This window comes from Phalacrocorax carbo, chromosome 3 (genome assembly GCF_963921805.1).
Source record: "Phalacrocorax carbo chromosome 3, bPhaCar2.1, whole genome shotgun sequence".
NCBI classification, from domain to species: Eukaryota; Metazoa; Chordata; class Aves; order Suliformes; family Phalacrocoracidae; genus Phalacrocorax; species Phalacrocorax carbo.
Genome location: NC_087515.1, coordinates 53,114,508 through 53,130,912, shown reverse-complemented (window position 1 = coordinate 53,130,912; position 16,405 = coordinate 53,114,508). Strand labels below are relative to the sequence as shown.

At 40.9% G+C, this 16,405-nt stretch overlaps 1 long non-coding RNA gene across 4 annotated transcripts; it reads right to left on the bottom strand.

The window, feature by feature from the left end:
* Positions 1–391: 391 nt before the first annotated feature.
* Positions 392–16,249, bottom strand: LOC135312556 (uncharacterized). 4 transcript variants are annotated; one of them, XR_010372145.1, is made up of 3 exons: positions 15,269–16,249; positions 3,759–4,190; positions 392–2,146 (listed from the first exon to the last, which is right to left on the bottom strand). It is a non-coding gene; the product is annotated as an uncharacterized LOC135312556 (long non-coding RNA). The 4 variants fall into 4 exon arrangements; XR_010372146.1 differs by having other exon boundaries at positions 392–922; positions 15,269–16,248; XR_010372147.1 differs by lacking the exon at positions 392–2,146 and adding an exon at positions 2,272–2,860 and having other exon boundaries at positions 15,269–16,248.
* Positions 16,250–16,405: the final 156 nt, after the last annotated feature.

Below are 16,405 nucleotides of genomic sequence, written 5' to 3'. Positions count from 1 at the left end.
CTTCAAGGTTTCATAATGTGCTAACCCAGCTGAGAGATCACACGGTTAAGCTGAACACCGTGCCGTTACCAGGTAGCTGAACAACACAAGAGATCCCATTTCTGACGTCTCGATTTCTGCTTCATGCACAGGCAGAACGAACAGACAAAAAAACTTTCAGATGGGGAGGTCTGTCTTCAAATTTATTTTCTAATTCACTGCTATGTCCTAAAACATCCAACATGTTTTGCTGCTTACGTAGACTTCTGTGAATGAAGATACCAGTGCCCGGAAGCTGTTTCTCAAGTTTCAAACCCAATTGTACTAAAAACAAAGCCTTTATTGTGCTTGGCTGAGGCTAAATAAACTTGAAATCCAGATTGTTTTTAAAAGAAGGGTCTGCTAATTGGTGTTGAGGTTTAAATATTTGAGCTTGTTTATTTCTCCCACTTCCTTAAATGATGTTTCAGAAACATTCCCATTATTACAGTCTATTAAATCAGACTTATCAAAAAGGAAACATTTATTGATATCTTGAGAGACGTGTGTGTTTAATTAAGGTTATGTTGCTGTGCATATTTTATATTAAAGTAAACGTTTCCTGTAATTTGAGTTTAATCAGGTCTGAAGGGCCTTAACAAGTGCTTGGCCCTGTCACTTTTTCCCCCCTTTCCCTGGACTAAGGGAGGATGTACTGCAAAAGTTACATCATTTACCATCGCTTGAGGAAGTTCTGCTGCACACTGTAGTATTTATTTAATACATTTGTGCCTGGAAGTGTTGGCATCTGGTGCTAAATGTACATTCTTGATGGAGCTTCCAAGTGCTGGTAAACCCAAAGCAAGTCTGCAGTATTTGTAGACACCTGTTTTGAAGTGTGATTAGACACCTGCTTTGCTTATTTCTTGGCTATTTCACCTAATTTTACTTGGAACTATGATTCCTAGAAGAAAAGCGAAAAAGATTTATAGTTTTTTGAATTCCTGGTGTAATGTTTCCAATTTACAGGCTTGCTTTTTTTTGTTTTATTGTAGTTTTAAGGTCCCTGTTGGTGCAGTTACTGTTGTCCTTTGCTGTTTTCTTTACTACCTTTCTTGTTTCATGCACAGCTACCACTGTTAGAAATTCAGTCTCAAGTACATAGCCATTAAAACAGCTGTCCTGTGCTTGGGCTCTACTCTTCTTGTGTCGCCCCTCACCTCTGAGGTTAATTTCATCCTTCATAAATAGTCCATGTTACAATTTTAAATTATCTTTTAAGATCAGGTTACATACCAGATCAACAGAAAGAGACTAGCTACTACTATTTTCTCTGTGAAACACTGTCAGTTTTGAGTGAAATGTCATATATGCCTTTGTGGAAATGTGTCTAGGTTTTTAGAAGTGTCATTCATGATGCAAGAATAAGTTTATCTAATTAACTATAACACTTCTGTCAAATAGCTGTGTAACAGATTGTTTTCTTAATTCTGCTGGCAGAGGGATACAGTGAGGGCAGAACTCTCTTGCATAGTATATTTAAATATATATATATTTTCACACACCACATTTAGTATGTGTCTGTGTATACTAGATATCTCTATATATTTACACATTCACACTTACAGAAATACACATATATTTGTATGGGGATCCGAAGGTTTCCCTTTCTTTTATCAGGCTTTTCTAAATTTTGGCAATCTTTTTGTTGCTACTCTAATTAGTATACTGTGTAATAACTTTAAAGCTACGATCTTACTCTAATACGCGTAACAGGAAGAGGATTTTTACCAGTGACACCATAATCCAAACAGATGTAGCAGATAAGAGGAGGAAGAAAGGAAAAACAGTTATTTCTCACTAATAGGGGCACTTAACAATAGAACAATCCCACACCCTGCTCTAACTACATGGGGATTACGTCTGCGCTGAGAAATTAAGCAGTGCCGGAGAGTGCATCCAGGTGTCCGTGCTGTTCAAGCGTCAGAACATCCCCAGGGACATTTTCCTCCAAGGACAACTAGCACTTTCCCAAAGACTTCCTGGGCACAGTTCATAGGTGACCACTCTGTGCTGGATGAAATCTTAACCGTATGAACATGGCCAGCGCAGGATGCCTGGCCTTACAGTCACAGCTGGGTCCTGGTCCTGTTTGTTTGACTTCTTAGAAGAGATGCAGCCAGGAAATCTGTACCAAAAGTTGACATTAAATCCAGATTACTTTTGTCTCATTCCGGCGCCTTTCTAGATCATTACCCTCATTTATATGACATTATTCTTAAAAATCACCCTGGTAAAATGACTAAGGCAGTGTTTAAAGAACAAAACAAACCCTTTTATTTTCCTCAGACAAACATCACAAAATGTTAATCGATTTGTTTCCAGCTTTGATTATTTTTTTCTTCGTGAAAACCAAGATGACAAATTAAAGAAAGCAAAAGAAAACTGATTCAGAAATAAACTTCAGAACGTTCCAAAATTAGAGCATGTAATTAGTGCTCAACTTATGAGCATTGACATTTGGTGGAATTACACTTGTGTGAAAAAATTCAGTTCACACAGTTTAGGAACACTAAATGATCTTTAGGAAGGAACGATGCTCGAGGTTTCTGTAAGCTTCCTTCATTGATTTAATTCCCGATATTCAACAGTACTTAACATAAATTCTCACACTTCGCTGAAGAAAATCCTTGACGAACAAATCAGCAATGCTAGTTGCTTAAAAAGTGGCAGAAATGGAATGGTGCCAATTATTATGTTCTGATAATAGGGGATATGTATTCTTGAAGTAACAGGACAGGCTCCTAATTTATTGTGTTCTTCTTCAAGTAAGTCTGCAAGTTTTGCCTTATCTTTTCTTGCCTTTCAAATAATCACTTTGTATTTTTAAAGTGTGCAGATTCTGCTGGCAAAAACAACAGGTAAGAAAACAGTTGTCAAACAGAAGTCTGTTCTTCTGCCCTTCCCTGTTTACATGGAGAAAGCAGGGTAAGAAAAATATGTGCTTGGAGAGGAAAACTCTCCCAAGTACACTTCCTTTCTTCCTAAGCGGGCACTGTTAGTATTGAAAGCAGCTTGCCTGGGAGAATAACTACTAACCTCTTGATGATTTGTGAAGAAATCTGGAGTTGATCTGTATAAGGGGGAGGAATGATGTTCCGTTTTACTCCACCAGCAGCTTGCAGCCTTGCTGTTACGACAATCAACCCTTAGAGGAGTTCTGTACCTAAGGTAATACATCTTCGTGTCTAGAGGTGGGCTCAGGTTCCCTCATCAATTAATTCATGAAGGCTAGGTGTCTGAAGGATATTTCTGGAAACTAGCTTTGCAGGGAGTCCTAACAGAACTGTGTTCATGAATCTGAACTATGAATCTGAACTATGAATCTGAACATTGCTTACATATGAGAAGAAAAATAACCCGTAATAACTGGAGAAACTTTCTGTAGATATACTCAGAGATGATGAACAAATTCACTCATTTCTTTTTTTTTAGTGTTAGGGGAGAATGTCTTTTGAGAAATCTTAGGACATCTTATGCTAGACCTCTAAGCACTTTAGTAATCATGGCTTCTGCACTTTGTAGGCTTTCTGTCTGCTAGGAGCTCTAGGTCTACCTATCAGCAGAAATTGAGGAATCTGTGAGTACGGAAGGAGTCAGACAATTTTCGTGTTATACACCTAAATCAATTGTTTAAGCACCAAAGAGGAATACTGTAAGCATGTACATCAAGCTCAAAAAAAAAAAAAGAATTGCCTTTCAGATTCCCTTTCACTTTAGTTCCATCCATGGAGATACACCTTCTGTCTGCGAGATGACTGTGTTACACTAGTCTGGAAACAGCTAGACTTCTCATAGCGTAGGCAGAGTGGCACATTCCCTTTAGAGTGTGGTGATTCAGCTATAGGAAATGTCTTTTGGGAAGGAAGAAAAGAAGGTAAATTTATGCAGGAATCCATTTGGAAAAAATCCCAGCCTAAAGATTAAGCAGACTCAAGAAAGTACTTTCTTGAAGACACATGGCTTCACCCCACTGCCTTCAGATAAGATGTGACAACGCTTCAGAAACAGCCTTAGGAGAAAGGAAGATTGCTCATTTTTAGTGTTCACCGCAAAAGATGAGTGTTGAGAGGACTTACCTGCAATTTCCAGCGGTGTGTGGTTTTTGGTGTGGTTTTTTTTTTTTTTTTTAATCCTTATATATCTTGTGACTTCTGAATTTGAGCAAAATTCTTCAGACAATGGAAAATAGTAAAAAACATGACGTGAGTTCTTCACCTAGCAAACAACTGAAGGGAAGTTTCTACTGTTGTAAAGCTTTACCTGTCTGGTAATCCTGGCAGCACTGTGATTTGAATCCTTATAATGAGTTCCATGAGCTATGGCGGGGTGGTGTTTTTTTCTTTTTTTTTTTTTTTTTTTCTTTTTCCTCCAGGAATTAGGCTTTTGCACAGGGACCTAAAGTCTGAATCCATTTTGGGACTCCCTGATTCAGTAGAGTGAAGAATGTGCTCCTACCCATGGCGATTTTTGAAGCAAAACTGCAAAACTTCACAAAGCTGAAGAGCACTAGGTAGGTTTGTGGTCTTGCCTTTCAGAAACTACTGAAAGCATTACTGGTTTATTTGTGCAATTGTGCATTTTCATCTTCGGGAATCAGTTTATTCTAATGGGTTAGAAATCTGTGGATGCAAATGGGATTCCAGAGGAAGAAAATAAGTGCTCATCTTAGGTAACTAGTTTATGTCCTATACTCTATTTAAAGAATATGAGCTAGCTAACACACAGGCCAGAAGTCCCGTTGGTCTAGACAGGGCTTTCTGGCTCCTCACATAGGTCCCTAGTTCCTAGATAAACTTCTGAGACTGGAAAGGGAGGCTTGTCCTTAGTGTCAGTGTGCTGGACTGAGATGCAGCTGATGGGCACATGTGCATGATGTCTAGCTCAGGTTTGTTATCTTTGTAAATTCTTGTACTTTCCTGTGCCGTTTTCCTTTGGGCAAAGTCCAGGCATTGCTTTCCTCATCGTTAATATGGCACTCCTGTCAGCTACAATCAATCTTTTTTGTTTTTGGGGTTTTGGGTTGGTTTCTTTTTTTGGGGGTACTTTTCTGGTGTTATGAATGAAGGCCTTTTACGGGACCCTGACATACCTGCTCCCTGACTTAGGCCGACGGTTCATCCATCTTTTTTACTCCCCAAAACTACTTTCAGTGACCTTGGCTTGCGTGCCACTTTTTTCATCTTCTCCTTAGGAGTATTAATGGCTCAAAGGGAGCCAAGAAAAGCCCCTACTCAAGCCAAGGATTCTCTCAACTTTGGTTTTTTCGTACTGTTCTCCATAGAAAAGCTTTCTGCTATGTCTGCCCCTACCACCACATCACTTTTCAGTGTTTTTCCCCAGCTTTTCTGTCCCTTGCTTCCAATTCTTCCTTCTTCAAAGGTTATTCAAGTATCTCATCTCCCTGCTGCTCTTTGCTTCCAACGTTTACCAGCTTGATCCATTTTCCTCATTCACCTATTAATCCCGTGTCCTACACAAGTATATACAGAAGGAAGTCCTTCTTCCTCTCCCTGCAAATCCACCCACAGGAAAAAGAGGCAAGTCATTATACAGATGTGCAAGTATGTCTTACCAAGAGCCCACGCAAGTGCTTAAATTTGCCCAGGCTGGACAAGTCTGGGTAAGTTTGAAATCTCCCCAGTTAAGAGACAAAACTGAGATTTTTTGATCCCTTTTAAGTTTAAAGGGTTTAAAGTACATCAACTACATCTAAAACTGTATTTGTGGTCACAACTGGCACTGTGGATTTATAGGAAAAAAAAAAAAAAGATCCCAAAAGCAATGGGGAGAAGATGCTGGTTAAAGGATGAAAGACTAAACAAAAGTGATGCAATTTCAGTTGTCAAATACAAATTCTTTTATTAGGCTGTACACAACTTTAGTGTCTTGGGATCTGCTAAGCAAGATTTGTTTCACTTAACCCTTGGGTATCACAGGCAAAGTAACTGAAAAAAGCAAAGTCAGCATTTGAAGATCATAGACAATAACTTTAGGCTAAATGACATGTAGACGGCTTTAATGAATTTAATTACATGTGAAATTGATTACCTTGAAAACAAAGTACAATAAAAACATGAACATATTTATTAGGGCAATGTTTTATGAAATTGAGATAGGCACATTACAAACATGAAAACCAGAGCCCAGGCAGTGAAATAGCATTGCACTTGGAGAGCAAAGAGTTAACATTCTGCAATTGCTTCAGTACGTTTTTAAATGATAGCACAGAAGCACATTTTACGATCTCATGTTCTGGTGAAAACTTACTGTCCCACTTGTATGAGTTAGGGGCCCATCTGCCACAGCTGTGTGTGCATCAGAGAATAAAAAGGGGCAGGAGGAAGGTAGAGACGATCAAAGGATACAGAAATGACACTTCTTGACAATGTAGTATTAGAAGAATGATTATATCCACATTTCAGTTCTAGTATTTTAATGCAATATAGTCTTCCAACTATAAAAAAGCATGTTCCTTAAGTTACAGTTTTGAACTACCCATATGAAAATTCATATTCTAGTCTATCTGGCCATAATCTCGGTATATTCTATGTATTTAATGTAAAAAAAATGTTATTTTAGTTTCCAGAAAACCTGTCAGTCTCATCAATCTAACCCTCCTCATAAAGGTACTGAAGTTAGCAAAATCATAGCAGAAACAGCTTCATTTAATTGTTTGATTTGTAACTCAAATTAAACAATACTTAACTGCATCTTGTATCATACGAAAAAAAATACGTATCATGTTTATCACTACTGATGTTAAAGGAAACCTCACAGGACTGAAGCTCTGTCCTTTCTTCATTACTGAAAACACAAAACCAGCTAAGACTTTCTAGACAAGCTTTCATTTTTCAATTAACATGTTTTATTTCAAATTTATTCAGAACTGAAACAGGAGTTACATTTGCAGCTGAGGAAAGCAAAGATGAAACTTTGTTCTTTTGTGCTCAGCCATACAATTTTTTTTTCTCTTGGCAACAGATTTTAAATTTCTTTGCCTTTTTTTTCATGGGAACTGTTTAGTAAGTGCCGACATTAGAGCCGACAATGCTTTGTGTGGTTTTTTTTTTCCCCTTTGCCTGGTTTCTGTGTCTGTGTGTGCAGGCATGCATTCATTAACGTAATTCCTCAACATTCAACAAGAGTGCATCATAAACCAGAGGAAAAAAGCCTCATAAATATTTAGATTCTCCGTCTACCTTCCAAAACTGAAGTGAAAAAGAGTATTTAGTGAGGACTTGGTTTGAGTTAATCTGCATATGAACTGAAAGGGGGTACAAAAGGATGAAAAGGTGGTGGAAACGAGCATACAAACCCCATAGTCTCCAGGGGGCCATTCATCTTGTTCTTGTCAATACAATCTCAGTCCCACTGCTTGGCTGTTCTCTGCGCATGACCCAACAGACTAGCTTTGCAAAGACAATGTTGCAAAGGATGTGCGTGCATTCTCCCCGGTTTTGTTCTATCGTGTAATTTTTTGAGAGGAGAAGCAAAATACTTCATGTTTCGGAAGCCGGAAAAATTTCTCTAAATGCTTCTCCAGTGTGTGGAGTCTGTGGTCCACACACCGACACAGAAACTGAAAACATTTACATAAAGGACAATTTTAGGTAATTTGGCAATTAATGAGAGGCAATGAGATCACAATGTATCTTAAAGCATAATATTATCTGCTGTACAGCTATAAAACCATACAATTTGGACCAGTGCTGCACAGTTTTACATGTAGAACTCCACTATTTCTAAAAAACTACACTGTCAAAAAGTCCAAATTACAAAAAAAAAAAAACCACCACCAATAACATTTGGTATTTAATGTATTTTCATAATTGAACAGAATCACAGAATCGTTTCTGTTGGAAGGGTCCAACCCCACACGGGGAATTCTGCAATTTTTAATGTTAATTTTTTAAAAATGAGGGAACGTTGTAATACATTCAATAATTATTTGATTTTTATTCATGACATGAGACCAAATTAATTTTGAAGGATTACATCACACTACCTACATACAATGACTTGTGATTTCTGACTGTTGTGCTTATGTATCCTTTCAGCCAAAGGGGCGCAAAGGCCACTAAACGGTGAAGTCTGTAATTAGACATAAATAACGATTTCACACATAATGGAATTCTTGATCATAAGCAGCCAAAAGACAGCTGTTATTTGGTGGTTGTGAGGACAAAGTTAGAATGAAATAATGTAACTCAAGAGGAGAATTACATCAATATTACATGCAAAATGGTAATTTTAGCAATATTTGTAATATTTGCTTTTCCTGCTACGCTGCTAATCTACTATTTTGTACTTGTTACAATAGCAAAGTCCAAGGATTTTTTTTTTGAGTTACTCTCTTGTGTTTCAGTCTCCTCCTTAAATGAACTCAGCCGGGTTTTCCTTTTTTTTTTTTTTTTGTTTGGTCTCTTGTTTTTTGTAACCAGACCTCCCCAAGACCCTGTTACCAGAGCAAAATAGCGAACATATCAATGTAACAGCAGGTACAAGCCTGAGCCTGCAAGCTGTGAGCATGCTGCTACGATTCCCCCACTAATCACCTGTTGTCAATCTCACACAAAGGACTCCACCTACTCTGACAAACTTCTAATGAAGTACCAAGATGTATCTGTAGCCAGCGGGATAACTGATTTCACTACTAACCTGTAAGACAGGTGCATACAAACTTCAAAATGGGAGAAAAGATCAATTGTGCCTCCAGTAATGACGATCAGATGGGTAGCTATAAATAGACTATCAGGAAGGAAAACCAAGGCAGGGATGTGTACTTTAATTGACTTGCTAAGGGGAAGACCGTCTTCTGGCATGAACCTTGGTCAGCTGATTGGCTGTCATAACTTTTAAAAAGCCAGTAGAAAAATTCTAGAGATGGGGAAATGCTTTGAGTCCAGCAGCGCCTCCTCTCCACCTCTAACAGAGAAGTGGTTTGTCAGCTTCCCAAGTAACAGGGACTTTCCAGACCTTTCTAGGGCAGGAAGGAGGAAGGCTACCTAATTTGGATTACTTAATACCTGTTTTCATGCTGACCGTCTTTAATCAAGGCAGAATTACAAATACTCAAGACAACTTTTTTCCTGCCTTGCCTCAAGTAGTGTTTTCTTTATAGTTCCTGCCACAACCTGTTGTTTTTTGAGCATATTGTCAGACCAGACTACATAGTCATTTGTTAATACATAACAAAACAGTATTGTTATGCAAACTGGGTAGTGGGAGTATACTCTCTGAGAAACTAAGTTTTGCATTTCTCTGCTCCTCAAGCTGATAAGACAACAGTTCCTCAGTCCTATCGGACTTTGGGGTGTGTGTGCTAAAACCAGAGACAACTGTCACATCTGTTCTGTAAAAACAAACCCCTGCAATCAAGGTGTTATAAACTTTCTTAGTTTGACAAGTTACGTAAACACCTGAAAGGTGATGAAAACTGCCCATGAAACTTTCAAATTTGTATTTTTAAACAAATACAATACCATAAGTCATGTTAACATTTCAGTGATCATCTATCTTTATGAATGATACGATAAAATCCATAATATAAAGCTGGTCTATTACAGAAGCTTTTAAGGCCACTTTCTCTAAGTTAAAAGGAGATCTGTAACATATATGGAAACTTCTCATGTTCTAAATGAACAGGGATATCTAGTCTCACTTGGACTGGATCTATACAAAAGTCATATGAATATACAGCAAATGTGTTGCGTTTCCCTTATATTTCAGTTATAATTGGAGACCAAACATGAAATATTTCAAACTAAGAAAAATAATAAAAATTTAAGAGAATTTGTGGGATGGCCAGCAGGGTAAAGTGTAATCTCTAGACACTTCAAATCTAGCCACAGCAGTTTGGTTTTTTTTTTTTTTTTAAAATTTACCAGACCACTATATAATCTGGGCAATTACTCTATTTTGTGTACAGTTTGCCTCTAGACTTTTCAGCCTGCTCCCTTGCCCCTCTCCTTTGTGGTCTATCCAACATGACTTATGAATGTAAAATATAACACGCTTCTGAAAAGCAAAGCTAGGGAGTGACCACATTACTGCTGACCTATAGTGAAGGTGAAAAAACTTCTCAGTATGGTAAAAACTAAACACATATCTTACACATAAACGTGTCTTTCAGCACTGTATTTTTAGTTACATGTAGCAAATAAAAAGAGCTGCTGAGGGCACCACCATAGTTGAGATGACTGTATCAAGTAAGATGCAGAATGTTATTTTGGATAGTGCTAAGGGTAGATATCTAGTGCAAATTGGACAAAAGATAAAAACCAAAACAGGTATGTCTGAAATAATGGCTAATGTCTTTTAGTAGTCTTAATTTCCAGATATCCTAATAGCGTAGTCTTTTAAACTAGAATGTGTGTTAGCTGGACTCCAGTGACAGCGGTATTCAGCAACGCTCAATTCAGTGCCTCCACAGAGTTAGGCAGCACTTACAGTAAGACACACTCACCGCTACTCCCACTTCTGCAACGAGAGGCACAGGCTGGCTCAACGTGGTGTTTCTGTATGTGAGTTCACCACAAGGGACAGGCCAGAAGCCACCTGAAATTCTCCCAAATGCAACCTAGGACTGTATAGCTAAGGTAGTTGTCTTGTGACTGTACAGATGGGAAGCGTAGTTAGCATGCTGACTGAAGCTATAGGACTGTGCATGGGATATGTGCGTGGTTTATTTCAAGAGATTATTTGACTTCTTTTACTGAACTAGGAAGAATATCAATGATCCAACAGTAAAATGTACAAAAATAGTGTGTTAAAAATTACAAGATGTAGGGAAGTTTATGTGCTTAGTGGTAAAACCATACCTTCAAAATGCACAATTCAAATACGTTCTGTGAATAATTAGATTTCTTCCCCCAGCTTTTAAATTCAAGTGCTGTTATGAATGAAATGATACAGTAGGTAAATTTTATGTTTACAATGTAGTACCTCGATTTAGTTTTCTCTCCCTAATTACTGGTAATTTTCCTCTGCTTTCTCAGATTGCTTTTCTTTCCCTCCTCCTCAGTTTTCTGCCTTTCTCAGCAACACGACAATAAAACTGGCATATGTGAGATTCATTTTGATCTCCTAGTTAGTGGCAAGTGTGAAGTGAAGCCAATCTAAACTTTGTTTTTAATGCACAGAGATTTCTCAGGAGGCTAGCAGAACTACCACCCTCTCTAGACACACACATGTTTTCTCATTGCTAGAATGGTGTCTTTTCTGGAGAGGTGTCTATATGGTAGTACATAAAGAAACAGCATGTATATTCCAAACCCATGGAAGTTATCTATTTAGAAAAAATATAATCCAATAGGTGATTGATCTATGGCAATCTTGAACACTGATGTAATACATTCTACTAGATATTGATTTACATCTTTTCCACGCATAACCATGGTTATTTGGCACTTAAATAAGGTGAGGCCCAACCCAGAGATACTTATACCTCCACAGACATGCGGGTGGTGAAACACTGAAACAGGTTGCCCAGAGAAGCTGTTGATGCCCCGTCCCTGGAAGTATTCCAAGGTGAGGTTGGACAGGGCCCTGAGTAACCTGATCTAGTTGAAGGTGTCCCTGCTCATTGCAGGGTGGGCTTGGACTAGATGACCTTTAAAGGTCTTTTCCAACCCAAACTATTTTATGATTCTAACTACTGAGAGTTAAACAAAGTGCTTAGTATTTTATGAAGCAGAGTTCAGGCCCTTCCATCCTATCTGTGTAACAGTACCCTATCACAATAACTTAAGGTATATGGAATATGTACCTTACCAAGAAAGCTGCCAGGTACAGGACTTAAACAAAAAAGTATTTTCCACCTTTGACCTGACTTAGCATTTTCTTTTCTTCCCCACTTAATGACTGCTTAATTAATACACAACCACTGGAACAGTGAGAATGTAGCTCTTCCGACTCTTACGTAAGTGGATGAACCACACAGCTAGCTCTTCTTCTGGCTCCTTTATTCCAACCCAAGGAATGGCCAGTTCTACCAGGAGCATTACTGTGGGTTACTACACCCTTCCTCACAGTTGTTGTACAGCTTGAAGTACCTTAACTACAGAAGATACAAATCTGAATCCTCAGACAAAGGTATGCTTAAAACCTGTATCTTCCACTTCTTCAGCAATAACATAGCATCAGTAGCGGACAAGTTTAGGCATTATCTCTTCCAAGATTACACACAGCACTCAGAAATGTGTTGCAATCTGTATGTGCTATTACCTATATTTAATGGATGAAGCCCATCCTGGGATTTAAACAGAAGATGTATTTTCAACTCTCTGCTGTGTCAGGAAACATTCAAGCTGGAATAAAGCATCCAGTTCTACAGTTAGAATAAACCTGGCATACAGAGTGGACAGGTAAGCTTTAGCATAAATAGCTGATGAACCTGAGGTGGTCATTGAAACATGGGCTTCTTTTTTTGTTTTGGAAACTCTTCCCTTTTTAGACTATGAATACCATGCCTTCTGCGTATAACTTTGAATAATGTTCTACTATGGTTTCTGTCTGAAAAGTTACCTGTCAGTTTGGTCTAATGTCAAAGGAAGTATGTTTTTGTTGTCAGACACATCACTGGATTTCAATATAATTGGTGCTTGAGATTTTTAGTCTGGCTCTAGACCTTATTCTATCCATGTGTTAATCACCTTCCAGAGATGAATTTCAGATGCCCATCTGGTAGGGGCCACATCTGACTGCTGCATGACAGTTACAGCAGCTACAGTCTTGTACAACATAAATGATTCAATACTGAGTCACATTTTTCTCAAGTGACTGCAATGGCTAAGTGAAGAATTGCTTCCTTCCCTACAGTAGGGTAGTACAGCACACTGGTTTCTTCCTGTTATAGACAGCATCGCAGAAGGCTGATGGCATCCAACTGTATACGCCTATGATTTGGTCAACAGAGACAGTGGAAATAACAGCCAACACTAAGTGAAAGAGCATGTTTCCCAGTAGTCATCAGCCTTCAGCTCTCCTACTTCCCAGGGTGCTATCAGCTATGAACATTATAGCAGTAATTGAATTTGCTTTTTATGATCATTGCAGGCCCTTACTGTAATATACAGAGGCTGCTGCTAGTGTTATCATAATTTTTTCTTACTTCAAGATTAGATTAATGCAATAAAACTTTGCCTTAAAAGAGAAGCTGATGGAGAACCATACAGACTACACGACACAACAAGGGATACCTAGATGAAAACACACGAGTTAAAGATACAGATTTCTGCTTGTTTCCAGACAGAAGTTAAGGCCTTGGGTAGTTATCTAAAAGAACCTTACATGACCACAGGACCTGGTTACCTTGAAACAAACCAACCAAAAGAGCACCCACCCCTCCACCCCCAACATCAATACCGCACAACTTCTCCCCCTTACCTGCAGGACCTGTTTACTCAGCCCTGTGTCTCCCTACCACCACCACCACCTGCCCCCCCCCCCCCATTTCTCTCCTCATGGGACAGCCATAAAGTTCCATATGGTGCAAGAGTACTCCTCCCCGCCTCTGTAGATCAGGCTATAGACACAGCTGTGCTGACGGGAGCTATACCTTCTCACAGCTCTTGAACCAGAACTACCTTACTGTCATCTCCCAGGCACTCTTAAAGCACACTTTCCTGGGATGTGGAAGCGTGAGAAGGTAACGGCAGAGAGAAGAACATAAGGTAGGCCAAGAGGGGCTCTTAGGTGGCTTCTTTGTTTTTACTGTATATTGGATGAAGAAATATAACATGCTAATTTGATTCTTTAAAACTAATGGTGAGTTATCTACATTATAATAAAGCATTCAGCTTTTACAAGGGCATTTTTCCAGACTGAGAAAATAATTCAGATTAACACAAAGCAAACTAGAGCTTGAATTTTGCATTGCACTGCGTGAGCGACTCCTCAGTAACTGCTAGTGTGCACCATCTTATCCTCCAGTAAATAAGTGCAAAATAGCTTAGGATAAACTACATTATTCCTACTAGTAGGCAAGACAACCGATAGTTACTGCACAGCTGCTTGTATTGGTATTCCTTACCTTATATTGTGCACTTGTTTTGTCTGCTCACATTCAAGCACTGGAAGCACTTTGTGTGCAGGAGGCAATAATGAAGCGGTATGGGAACAGCTGCACCAAATCTGCTGGAAAAGTCTCCATATGCTATTTTTACTGAGAATCAGCAGTCCAGAACAATTATTCTAACATTATCTAATTTTAAGATGAAAGCCTGCTGTCTGATGGATGCCCTTAATCAAATCGAAGCATTCAATACCAAGTTTTCTCAGGGTTAAAAAGAGCCTTCACTTACTGGTTAAAAATTAGCAAATAAAGGGCTACAAAAATGCATCATCTTTCCGACTGATCTATGGTAAGTAAAGGGATGGCAATTTTGTTAAACATGTAGGTTGTGTTTTAGCTTGTCACAATTTTCAAACAAGGTTCGAAAAGAGCAAACACAACCTTGTTACTAAATAGAAACTGCATTGTTTCATCATCCATAGCCATACTGCGGTGTGCTTTGGGTATGCCATTGATGGACTAAGAATTTATATTAAGAAAATGGTTTGTAACATTACTAGTCTTCTTTGATGACAAAGGTAGTATTTTCTTCCTGAATATACATTTTTAAAGCGATGGAAGCTTTATATATCTGAGTTGTCTTACATAAGACATTAATTTTTATTTAATGTAAACAAAGCCCTCCAATGAAATAGAAATTCTAATGTCCAAATAATGAGTTATATGTATTTAAAAGTGAAAAATCCAATAAACGCTAGAAGGAATGCAATAATCCAAAGTATTTTTCTGTTTGAGAACTACACTTTCTCTATGTTTTTGTCAATGCACATCTTTCAGGAAAAGTAGATTAATGCTTCTTGATGATATCCAATAAAACCGTATACCTGTCAAGACACCAGCGTGTCTGTGCTACTTTTTAGTTTTGGAAACACTGTTCATTGCAATGAATATTTAAATTTTCTTCAAATACTGTGCAGTATGTATGAAAATATTTTAATTTTTTATACCTTTATACTTTTTATATACTTTTTATACCTTATACTTTATACCGAGTCCTATTAAAAATTACTGTTTTCAGCGAACTAAATGAAGCATGATAGATTTTTATCTAGCTTTATAAGATCAGCTCTACCAAGCTACTGAAAATTGCACCAAAGCTTTCTGACGACGCCCTAAGTAATAAAAATCAAATAAGAACAGCAAGTAGCAGCGTGGGGAAGGAGGAATACGTACAAGCAACCGCGTCGCGCTGCTTTGCCTCTGCGGCTACAGTGGATGGAGCACGTTAATTTTGGCTCTGGCTGGCGGATACTGCTGCTCCCATCACGTCTCCCATCCAAACCCGACAAACAAGACACGGCTGGTGCCAAAACACAGCGCCGCCCTGTAAGCAAAAGAGGGCGCCTAACTGCCCGCCGGAGCGGCTGGGGCAGGAAGGCAGCGCCGCGGCCGGGCCCCGCAGGGCTGCCCAGACTGCCGGCGGGGGCCGCCCTCGTCGCTCCGGGGCCGGGCGTGCGGGGGAAAGGACCTGCGCAAGGCCGGGCCGCCGCCGCCGCCCAGCGCTCCTCCCCCGGCCCGCTCCGCGCCTCGCCGGGGTCCAGGGCGGCCGTTAAACCGCTCTCGCGGCTGGCGGGCTCGCGTCACCCGGCCGACAGGCGGGTAGAGGGCGGCGGAGACGGCAACTCCCGCCACCCCTCCCTCGCCCTCCGGCGGAGCGGGTCGCGGCGCGCTGCCGGGGAGCTCCGCCGCCGCTTTACCGGTTACAAATTGCTCCTCGCGCCGCTCCGCCACCTGCACCGCCCACCGCCCGCGGGCGCATGCGCAACCAACCACCACCCACCTCCGCCGCGCGAGACCCCGGCCCCACTACGCGGCGGCACTGTGAAGGGCGGGTGCACGCGCCTCGGCGGGGCTCTCCCCGCCTCCGGAGGCGCACGTGACCCGGCCCCGCCCCCTCCCCCCACCCCCCACGCGCAGAATAGGTGAAGCGACAGGACTTTGTTTAGACGAGCTCTGTGCGCGCGCGTGTTTCCGCGGGGCGGGGGGAGGGGGGAACCGCACGCGACGGTGCGCGCCTGCGCCGCCTGCCCACGCGCGAGCGCTCGGGGGGGGTGTGGCCGGGGGCGTGGGAGTGGGAGAAAACCCCCCTTCGCCCCGGCGGCGCCCCCGCCCCGCACGCCGTCGCTGCCGCCGTCGCTGCCGCCGCCGCCGCCGCCCCGGGCCCCCGGAGCGGAGGGGGAGCTACAGGCAGCTCCGCCAAGCGGCGCTGCCGCCGCCGCCGCCGAGTGGCGCCCGCTCCGCCCCGCCCCGGCCCCGCCCCCCGGCGTGTCCCTCCCCCGGCGGCCCGGCCCCGCCCCCTCCCCTCCTCCT